Below are 12,186 nucleotides of genomic sequence, written 5' to 3' on the forward strand. Positions count from 1 at the left end.
AGGAAATAAAGAAATTATCTGCTTTTTTTTTTGTGCAGTAAGTAAGTAGGTGGCTGGCTGCTAAAAACAGTCTCTGACAATACTCATAAGACCTCCTAGTGCTTTTAAAAAACTGAAGGAAGACTAATTTTATACCCCCCCAAATGTGATAAAATTTCACTCTTACACACAGGCAGCTTTTTCAGTGATACCATTTGACATTGGAAAAAAAAAAATCAACAATATTCAGACAACACAAGGCTATACAAAGTGATCCCCTCCCCAGAACAATTCATAGGCTGGAAATTGTTTATCACAACCATCCGGGCAATACTGGGCAGCCCAGAGGGGCTTGCAACAAGAGCTAATTGCCTAACAAATACAATTCACAACAAATAGCTTGACAAACTCAAAAAACATCAACTGTGCTGGCTAAATCTTTGACTCTCAGGAAAATTTGATCTGTAGCTGGGGTGATGCAGTGCGGCTGTGCTGTGGGAGGGGTATTTCCTCAACTCTGGGAGATAGTCTGGTGGGGAAAGCTGGTCCAGAAACACCAGGGCTTGGTCTCTGCTCATCAGAAAAAGGTCAGCAGCGCTCTGAATGGCTGTTGTGGCTCTTAAAGATGTGAGATAGAAATGTAGATATCACTGAGCTTGCCCCTTTGCTTGGAGTTTTTGTGTGTCCTGCTCCATGCTTGGGCATTGGACAGCTAAAGAGAGGTCCCATGGAGGTAGAAATGGGCCTATTTCTCCAAGAATTATGAGTCACAAATCCTAGAGGATTGATTAAACACCGGATTTTGTCAGCTATGAATTGTTTTAGTGCTTAAGTCCCTGTGGCGAGTCCTAAGAACATCATGCACAACAAAAACCCCAGCATCAAAATCCACCTAAGGGATGTATTCCTACATACCTGCTTGTGCCCTAGGTTCCCCAGAAACCTGTCTTCATCTAAACATCCTTTCTTCTCTAGTCGCAAAACAACTCCCCCACCTCCATGGTGGTCCACCAAGGGAAGAGCCCTTGAGAAAAGCTACCGTCAGCATGGCTGGAAGCAGGAGGAGCAGAGGAGACGGGGCACAACCGGGATGGAGGCACCATCTAGCAAGGACTTCTGCTCTCTGTTAAAATGTGCTGGTAGATATTTCTTTTCTGTTTAACTTTAAGGGACCTTGGTGAATATTTTAATGTTTACGGCTCAAATGATTGTTTAGTAAGTAAACCTTTTCTCCTCCAGATTTTGGTAAAATACTACATAGTTAAAATATTTTATTTGGATTCATACCTCATTTTAAAGTGTTGCTCATAATACCTGACAGGAGCTGAACTTGAGATAGCTATTTCTGCTTCTTTTCCCTTCTTTTTGGAGGAAAACAAGAAGTCGAACATAGCTTTTGACACATTAAGCATGACTACTGGGAAATTAAAACAAATGCTGGTACAATTCACAGGGGAAAAAGAACTTAAAGTTTGTTTATAAATTTGTTCCCAGCTCCAAATGCATGTCATAAATTAATAGGTCATCAACATACTGTATTTAGCTGGCAGCAAGTAATTTTCTCTGAAGATGTTAGACAGAATATAGCCAGAGTAGCAAATTGGCTGAAAGTAAAGGATTTTGAGTGCTTTGTAAAATTCATACCAGACAACTTCAAGCTCCAGCAAAATGGAAAATCTTTGCTGTCTCCGTACTTAACTCCACGGATTTAGAAAACTGACTAATAATGCAAATACCCAAAGGTTAATAGCCTGGTGCCATAGCTGGAATGGGTGCCCAGCTTACAGGAGCTCCATCAGGCGTGTGTTCGGACAGCTGGGATGCTCTGAACGCCGTCTGTGCAGGCACACTCGGGTAGGAAAATGTCTTTCAAAGATATCAGAAGCATGACCTCTCAGCCTCATTTGGGCTGGCTTCTGCAGATGAGGCCAAGCTTTGTGTTAAAAGGTGACAAAATATTCTACAGTCCCAACTCTGAAGCCATGCCAAATAGCTCAAAATTCATTTAAGTCACCTATTTGGATGGGTTGCAAGTGGCAGGGAGTGGACTGGGCCTGATCAGCATTGTCGTGTGTGCTGACTCTCACATTTTGGGAAATTTTAATACCCCCCACAACAAACATGCAGTGCAAACCCAGGGCAACATAATAGTTGGAGAATATCAAGCCATGGTGCTAGAAATAAACACATTGCTCTAGCTTCTGGAGTCTAGACCTGTACTCTGCAGCCCATAAGGTGCACCCAGCCCTGGAAGCCCCTTCCCAAGGTGATGCCAGGACGACTTATTCACGAAATGGATCAAGGCATGGCCTAGGGACCTGCTGGTGTGATTTTAAAGAATAATCATCCACCAGCCCCCATGCAACCCAAATAACAGCCTCTTCTCTAGTCTGGTGGAGGACAGGAGGACAAAATAGCTCCAGGACCAGGTTGGTGGACAGGGGGATGAGCAGCTCGACTTGCTCTGGGCTTGTTTTCCACATCAAAACCCACTATTTAACATATGTGTATATAGGTATCCTTGCTTCAAAATATCTTCAGAGATGGGACAAGGCAATATTATCTTTGAGAAAATGCAGATCCTAACTTAGTCTCCCAAAAGGAAAATTACGGACTTGAGCAATTCCTGGTAGTTATCCAAATAGCCTTGTCAAATTATTTAAACACCGCATTGTGATATTATTGAAGTTGGTACCAAGTTACTCTTGGCAGAAACAAGGGCTCCCTGGCAGGTGCTGAGTAGATGAGCTGTTACAGCTCCAGCTCTGTGTCAGCAGCACGGGGCTGCTGCGGGGGATTGCAACCAGGGAGCTCAGCGAAATGCCCTCGGAAGGGGATCCCTCTCCTAAGGGACTGGGTGTGGGGGGGTTGCTTTTACCTCTCAGAGGCTGGCTACTCATCCATCATTACACTGGAGCGATGCTAGCTTTTTGGGGGTGGGCGGGAGGGAAGTGTCGTATAGCTGCATTCAGCACAAAACCCACACACTGAAGAGCTCGCTTCTGTCTTAAACAACTTTAGTATGTAAATCTCCAGAGTAGAAAATGGAATTTAGGAATTTACCTGCTCTGTATTAAAAGGAAAGGGGGTGGAGGTGGGGGGGGAGGCTTAGGCTTATGCATTTTTCATTATTTGGGACCCACTCTACTAATGTGTGCTTAATGCTCTAGTCTCTGCTCCAATTTCAGTTGGGAAGATGTTTTAAATGCAAGAGTCTATCAGTGATTCACAGACTCTGTATCAGAAAAAAGGTTCTGAGCTATGGATACGGTTGTGACCATCCACTACCAACAGCGATGGTGGGGACAGGAGAAAGATCTTCAGGATGATAAGGAAACCAAGCGGTGGAGGAAGCATGGGGTGAAATGCTCATCTTGGACTTTTAAGTTCATCTCTCAGCTGAAGATCCCATGACACCATGGCACAGTTTGGCAGAGGGAGAGAGACCCTGACGGCAGCCTCCTGCAACGCTAACGAGTGGCAGTATGAGATCAGCCTCCACGAGCCCAGCCAGTGAGATGTGAGATGCACCTCAGGGAAAGACCTGCTAGATCATTTAGTCCCCACATCTTTTAAGAAAATCTTCACCCCCTCAAATATCTTTTCAAAGGTTGTGTCCAGTTTGGCTGTTAACGTCTCAAGTGATGGCTTTTCCATCACTCCTCTTGGGAAACTAGACCTTCCTCTAACAGCCCTCAGTAACAGATCTCCTGCTATTCAGCCAACATTTGCTTTGGCTCAGTTTCATCCCATTACTCTTAGTTATATCTTCACGTACCATGCTGACATGCTTAATATCATCCGAAAAATTTTGAGAGCTAAAATTTATATTACCAAGACAAGCAAAAGGAAGTAAACAGCAGATAAATTTTTTCCATGGGTATTGCTTTCCATAGAGAAATCTACCCAGAATAAAGCCATGCTCAAGGAACGAGTTAGTAAACAGGTGAAATGAAACGACGAAGTTGTCACTTGTTGGAATGACAAGATTGCCACTTTTCTTCTGGCCACCTTTACCCTTAAGGTAACTATTTTATAGTGTTGCTTTGCAACAGATTTCACTTTAGGCTCCTCGTGCTGACTAAGGGACATATTCGCTGCTGGTCCAAACGAGTACAACTACATTGATTTCTCTATATTTTATAGCCAAAAATTTGCCTTTGCATTTCTATCAGAGGATACCTGCTAGGTTACAGGGAACAACACCTCTGCTCATGCTGCAGCAGTGTTCCAGCTCTGGGACTCCATCTTGTCATGCAAATTAATTGTTTCCACTGTTCAAAGGTCCACGTCTGAAATCCATATTATGAATTTGAGTGCAATTTTACTGAAAGAGTCCAAATCTATCTGCCAGAAAACCCTTTTTCTTTCTCCAGAAGCTCATAGGGAACATGCCTAGATTGTGCTTTAGTGAGGTGAATGCAGAGACTGACTTAAATTAATATGTCTGGGAATAAATTATTTCTGGAGTGTCTTGAGCCAGCGTCACATGAATAGATTACCATGAAGCACTATGGGAAGCAATAATTCATCTGAAAATCATAGTTTAAAGCCGGAAAAAAAAATCCATGAAAGCTGAGGATAACTATTCAGCCTCTTACTCTCAGAGGTGAAAAGAGCTTTGCAATCTGCAAAGTACCTATGTCTTTGCAAGATCCTGGTTTATTCTATTTGGCTAGCAGCAGTGACAACTTCCAATACTTCACCAGCTAGCAAATGTCCCCCAGCCACCTGGCAGGGCCAGGAATATCCATACCTATTCCCCACATAGAGGAACATGGGAGGTGCCCCATACCAGCTCTACTTCAAGCATGGGAAATGGAAAGCCATATTGCCATTTTCCTTATCACTATCTAAGGCCTCTTTTTTAAGCTTTCCTATGTGCAGTTCTTCCCCTGAGGCTCAGGCAGACCCCAGGAGGTGTGAGACTTGCTGCCTCTGAAATAGCAGGGTGAAAGTGCTCCGGCTGTAAGCCCACTTTTGGAATAGAGACTGGGGAATTTTATATCTTTTTTGACCTTCGATGGGAAACAGCGGGGTTCATACCACCTGCACTTCTCTTTCAAGTGTGTGCCAAGCTCCATTAAGCCAGTTCAGCCATTTTAACCTTGGTCAAGAGGCTTTTCAGATTGTTTTATAGGGAAAAAACTCACCTAGATTTCACCTCTACCATCCCAATAATTTTTAAAATAAAAAAGTCTTTACATATCTTTGTCACTTAATAAAACACAGAATTTTCTTCTAATTCAACGCAATAAACTAAAGGGCTAAATGCTTCATGTGAGAGCAATGGTAATTCTCTGCTGATCACAGGAGAAATGCACTTTACAGACTGCCTGGTGCCTCCAATTTTCCTATTCAAAATCACATAGCTGTGACCTCACAGGGAATCTCACTTTGTACATCATCCCAGAGATTTCATGTTCAGCATTCTCTGCTCTGCTCTCACTATACTTCTGTATGAGTCCATTTAATTCTAGCATACATAAAAATAAATAAATAAATAAATTTTTTTTAGTTTTGCACCTTGATCACACCTCACTTCTTTCTTCTACATTGCCCATAGACACTACTGATCCCTTCCTTATTTGCCTACAGCTTTGAAACCTGGAAAGTCCCTTTAGCTTTTGCCCCAGTCCAGTGATATGGCTCAAAGCGAGACTTGTGCTTTGGGAACTGTGATGCATCATCCTGTATTCCAAAGGTCCTCCCAGCAGCAATACTGACGTTCTTAGCATCTCGTCCGGAAAGTCCAAGATCCTCATCGGCTAATGTACAAAATTTCATGTTACGACAGGGCCAAGGTGGACATTTCTGAGACAGAAAACCAGCAAAGACAAAAGCGCAACCTCCTACACAGAGTAACTTCAGAGTAACTACAGAGTGTAGAGGGATGGGAAAGTGCTTGTGTGGTTAGTGTGGTTAGCATGTGGTTGCCCTCGGTCAGAGCGACATGAGGGGAGCACTACGTGCATCTGCAGCACCTTCTCCCCAGGCAGCAGTGGTCATGCTCCACCGAAGCAGGGGCAGGGACAGGTCAATAAGTGCCCAGGTCTGTAGAGTACACTCTGTGTGCCATCAGGAGGAGAGATGACAATACATATATACATGCTAAGTGTCTCCAACGTGGCCAGCTTTGTTAGGCATCATGGAAAAGGCACCTGCAACACGGCCTTCTGAAAGGGCTGAACAAGCTCTCTGGGGACCCCAGCTACATGCTTCCCGTGTCAGCCCGGGATGAAGTTCTTTTGATTGCATCCCAAATATCACTGTGTCTTGAGTAACAAGACCAAAGAAATCTTGAGTGTATCTCCAGGTGGTGGACAATATGTCTCACATTACAGATGCACACAGAAAGAGGCTTTATCTGATCTCATTCTGTCATCCCAAATCTGACCTTCCCTTAACAGTCATAGCTGACAAAAACTAAATCTGACTTAGGTACTTGCTTCCAGAGGTAAATTTGACACCTCAATCCCTCTGAGATGCGGAACTCAGGTGTTTGGAAATGAGCCTGAGAAAAGTCCTCTGCTTTCTCCTGAGTGCCTAGCTAAGAAAAGACAGAAAATTCCTGCTGAAAAAAAAAAAAAAAAAAGTTCCCCAAACCAAAAGCCAGATATTTCTTGCAGATTGCACTTAATCAGCAGGACACATCACACTTCTGCAGAGAAGGCCCAGCTTTGTGAAGATGTCTAGAAGGTGTCTAGGGCTGCAAAAGCCACTTAGTCTGCTAAGGGCTATTCTTCACTGGATTTGGAGAGATGTCTGTGCCTCCATCTACATTTTAAGTTCTCAGGCACTTGAGAAATCAGTCCAAAGGGCCTATTGCTGCTGCACTTGTTTTAACTGCTAGTAGTTCCTTCCATAAATAAATACAAAATCCTAATATTTTCTATACAGCCCAGTACTACAATAGTCTGGGAATTACTCGAGGTGATTCTAGGGAATATATGATGCTATATGTTGATGTATTAAATGTCTGTGCTATGTCATAGAAAATACTTCCATACACTACTTTTACAGAATTTCTGCAGTACATTAAATATTTTTTTCCCTACTCAGCAAAAATAAATTCCAAACAATACAATACAACTCTTGAATGGCTGTAATCATAACCTCACACAACTTCAGTCTGAAGCATTTGTTCCACTGAAAAAGTTTCCTATTTTATTTGTACAGTCCTATTTAAGGATATAGGACTTGTTTTAATATTACATAAAGAACCAAGCAATTGTTTGCTCAGCTACGGCAACAAGAAACACAAAGAAGGTACATATGTCCGAAAGATAATAGCTGACTATCAAACCAATCCCAGAAATTAGTTGTGAAATGAAGGAAATGAAGTGGAATATGTGAATGGTTATGAAAAACAACTAAATTAATTTACATGGGTAAAATAAACGGTACATGAGAGACAACTGTCACAGCAGAGTTATTCTCCTTATTCGAAATAAATGGGATTGGATATGCACATGCATGTGTGCATTTATGGGTGTTTATGTGAGAGAGATTTATTAAAATGTTTAATGAAATTGCCGTGGCTGTGTCAAGTTACACGCAGTGGCTCTCAGGCCTAATCCTGCTCATGTTAAAAGCAATGGAAATAAGAACAGTTGACTAATTATCACCCGTAAGTGCTCCAGTATATTCATGTTGGATTCTAACAAATTACTAGAACCTCAGGGAAAGAAACAATACTAATTAAGATGAACTTTAGGTGTAGGACCTAATTAATATGATCTTTACGTGAAACTTGTCCCAAATGAAGCAACTTTAAAAGTTGCATGAATAAATGCCTTGGGCTGTATAGCACTAAATAAGTAAGAAAACAAACAAACATGCTCCTTAAAATCAGCAAGCAACAAATCAAGATATTAGCATGAGTGTCATGTGACTGCAAGACTTTGCTTCAACAAAGATTTTGGTTTGCTTTAGCTGAATACCAGTGCTGGTGAAATGATAAATGCTGGGCATCGTTTCTGCCTCTAACTGATATCGCACAGAGATGCTAGGGGGAAAGCAAAAGTATGGCAAGAATGCACAAGTGACTCTTTTGTTTGGGGGGAAATACTGATTTCAAGATCTTGTCAAAAAATGATGCGTCAGTCTATAAGAGCTTAAAACTGTATCTCCTGGTAACTTAAAATATTTGTTTTCCTGTTTCATGGAAGACAACCAGATTCCCAAGCAAGAGAAACTTGTGCACCAAGTCAATTAAAGACTAATGTCACTAAAGTGTAATGGTGCATATTGGTACATTTTTCCTTATAAAAACAGACAAATCCTTATTTCTTGCAATCCTGCTGCATTCCCCATCTGGGACTAAAAGCTGAGTCAGCTATGAAGCCCAGCATGGAGCCCTGGACATCTAGAGCACCTAAGTGCCAGATGAACCTAATCCCCTGGCTGGACTCCAGAATCTCGGGGTGAATCCTAACCCCATTGAAACCATTGGCAAGAGTCCCACTGGTTTTAACAAGGTTACCCTCTGATCTCTGCTCCAGAAGATATTTTGGGAGATCTTTCCATACTGGATTTTTTTTTTTCTCAGTGAAAATAAGTTGACCGAGTATTGATTTTTCTGAAATACAACAAAGAAGGCAACAATGAAAAAAATAGATATTAGCCTATGGGGAAACCAAATAACTTACAGTTATTCTGTTCTGACCAGAAAGAATAAAATATAGCAGATGCAATATGTGAACATACATAAGCATTTTGGCTTTGTCTATTAAACTGGAATTCCTCACATGCTGACCTCTTGCCCTCCTCCTACTTCTACTTTTGTCTCTCACTACTCCATGAGAAAAAAAGGGGGAGAAAGGAGAGAGGGAGAAGGAGAAAGAAATAAAGACAGAAAGAAAAAAAAAAAGAATGAGAGAGTAAAAGAGAGAGAGCAAAAGCACAAAAGCAAGCAGGCAAGAGAGGGAGAGAAGGAAAGAAAAGAGAAAGAAATCAATGTGCTGCCAGTCAGTTTTTTAGGGCTTGTGAAAGTTATGGGGCCCTACATGGAGAAGGCATTACATTTTTTGATCTGCAGCCAGATTCTTAATGAAATAGGAGGGCAGGAGGGAGGCTAATGTGATTCAGCATCTAAAAGCAAGCAGTTGCATCAATAATCTTTAGCACTGGCACTTGTGCTAAGACAAAACATAACAGAGTTTAGAAGACAAGTTGTCAGTGTGATTTGGGGGCCTTTCAGTTATTCAATATAACTCCATTAGGTTTTGGAAGCATAAACAGGTAGCAGGGTTTTGTGAAAGTAATACTCTTAAACCAGTGTATAATTAAAATTGAGCTCTTTGGAGAATAATTCTACTATATATTACTAGAGGTGACCTCTCTCTTATCAATCTCCAGTGAATACCACCGGTTGTTTCAGTGCTACCTGCTCACAGCCTGACAAGTAGTACTACGAAGCAGCAGCCTTTCTGCAGCCCAGCTGTGCTTCGTGTTGACTTCTCCCTTCTTGCTGAAGGCAACATTTTTGGCCACCTCCATGGCTGGCAAGCTTCTGCTCCAACTCTCTGGAAAAGTTTCTATTTGTTTGTTTGTTTGTTTTTAGGGGGAAGGCTGTTTTTTATTTTTTTATTTTTTTTTTAGTGTTGTCATAAATTAGGTTAAAGGAAACCCTATATATTTTTTCCCCTCTCTGTTGGAACATCACATAAAACTCAGACTGACTGACTTTTAAGGCTAAGCTTTGCAAACCTGCCTATGTAAGGAATTTGATTGGGATGAAAATCCCACCAATGAAGAGGTCTCACTGCAAGTTAGGCTATGCATGACTTGATTCTCCCTTAAATCCCTCACACAGAGTGCAAGCTCACTTGTAGCTCTTCATAGGCCCTTGCCTGGCTCTCCTGCAGGAATGAAGCTCCCTCTGAGGTCTCTGACCAAAAGAGGATATTGAAAGACAAGGCCATAGCTTTCAAGGGGTGCTCTGGGTAAAAACCACTAAGCCATGAACCAAATATGGTAGCTTTTCAATTTTTTTCACATCAAATATTGAGTTTAAACCCCTATGACAGCTGGGCAGAATGGGCTTTCCAACAAAAGCACCCCAAAACCCCTCCCCTGTTCTTACAGAGCATCTTCTCACTGGAGAAAACACCTCAGGCATGAAGACCCGTACCACAAACACTGGAACTTGAGATGGAAAATTAGCTTCAGCCATGCAGAGGTTATGCTCTTTAAACGTTAAAAAGAGACCTCAGCAAAGCCTTGACCATCGCTGAACAAGCTGAGCTGCACATTTATCCCGGTCAGGCTGGAAACCCAGATGGAAGAGGTTAAAAGAAGAACGAGCACTGGAGTCACTGCACTGTGAACCTTAGTTTCCCACTTAACCGTAAAAGTCAGCGCAGTTTCTTAGTAATGAGCTCCTAACGCTGATCCATGGCAGCACTTCCCACGGGTCAGTACTCAAACACACATAAGTATGAAAGGTATATTTTGTTTTTATTTTACCTCTTCTCTTCAGATCTCATGACGTTTGCTTCCTTGCGAAGTAAGCCATCTATATGTAAAAGTGACTCTATGGTTAAGACAATAATTAATTTTGCTGAACTGACACATAAAAATCTGGTAAAGGGAATGGCAAAAAACATTAGGAAAAGCTGATTTTGCAACACTATTTATTTTCTCCATTTGTCTTAAATACAACATTTTGTTCACTGTTCTACATATCTATTTATATTAAAATAATACAGTAAGCTGATTTTAAATTAAAAGAAACAATTCAGCTAGTGAGACAGAGTAGGGGAATATGAATTACTTTACATCCCAAGCATGCAGAACCCCGTACTTCTATCCCTTAAGCTTACAAAGACTTTTAATTTTTTCTTTTTTTTTGCCATTAATGTGGTTTCTCCTAACACAGAACTGTTGTCTGCCTCCTTCATTAATCTTCATAAATTTCAAGTGATACAATGGCCTGGCCTCACCCTGCAGGCAATAATAAGCAGTGGCAATTTATGAAGGCAGAAGTTTGGAGGAGTCAGCCCGTATGCCTAACCTGTGTCTTGTTGCACCATGGTAGAGCCCCAGGGGATGTTGAGGGGCAGGGGGTATTTTAACCCCTTCACTTTTTGGCTTTTTCAATTGTCCTGATTTGTGCAAGTACTTTTAAGTTCCCAGGAAGGTCTAAACAATTTGTCTGTGTAAGAGAAAAGAAGGCAAGGATTCATTCATGGTAGTATTTGGATAGTCTATTATTCACACCCAATGCAGCTGCCTCTGGCAGTGAACAGTCGTACACTACCGAGATGTGAGGGGGCAAAGGATTTTCCTTCGGACGCAGCATCACCATAAGACATGTGTTGGTCCCTGCTTGGTGCAACATGGCTGCACCTCCACCTCCAGCCCTCCTCCAGCTCCTGGCCAGGCTGGGGGCAAAGCACTGCCAAAAGCCTCGGCGGTCTCTGCTGTTTGCTGTTCAGGGGATTCTATCTTAAAAAAAGAAAAAAAAAAGAAAAAAAAAAAGAAAAAGCTCATAGCTGGTACTACTGCAGAAAATTATACAGCAATTAATAACAATTTACAAGGCAGCACCAATGTGTGCTAATAGGTATAAAGAACAGCATAAATAATTACAGAAAACATCACGTTAAGATGAAATTTCCATTGTGCAATGCTGCATGTCCCTAGACAAACCATTTTCTTCCATATTCACCCTGGGGAAAATAATCTTCCCATAAACAAAAAACAGTTAAGGTGTATAATTCAAGACCTAAACTGAAAAAAAATCTAACAAAGTCCCCAAGTTTAGCAGCTGCTCAGGACAAGGCTTTGGAGGTCTCTTCTCCAGACATTTATTGAAATCCCCTTCTAATGATTTTATTCTGTATGGGTTATGTGACACAATACAAGCAAAACAAAGACAACAGAGCTAAAGCTCATGGAAAACTAACTCTCTTTGGAGGGTGCCAAAGCAGTAATAAAAACTGTTCTAATGATTTGATCAGCAAAACAAACTAAAAGCAAAGTTTGGAATTAATGAGAGCTCTAGATCAAAAATGTGGATGATTTTCCTCTCATTAGTGGTTTTTATCATCAGATGTTAGCATTGTTTGAATGAAATTCATTCAAAGACCTCAAATAAAAGCAGTATTTGGTAAAAGAAACCATGATTTGGGCCTATTAACAAACAGAACATCTTGCTAAATAATTCCTTTATGAACTATTCAGTAATGATGTAAAGCGGGT

The 12,186-nt window shown here is 41.4% G+C and overlaps 1 protein-coding gene across 2 annotated transcripts in view; it reads right to left on the reverse strand.

Moving 5' to 3' along the window:
- MAF (MAF bZIP transcription factor) overlaps positions 1-12,186 on the reverse strand; it is a 211,466-nt gene that overhangs the window by 67,565 nt on the left and 131,715 nt on the right. The window lies entirely within an intron of this gene.

This window comes from Anser anser (assembly GCF_964211835.1).
Source record: "Anser anser genome assembly, chromosome: 11".
Lineage (NCBI taxonomy): Eukaryota > Metazoa > Chordata > Aves > Anseriformes > Anatidae > Anser > Anser anser.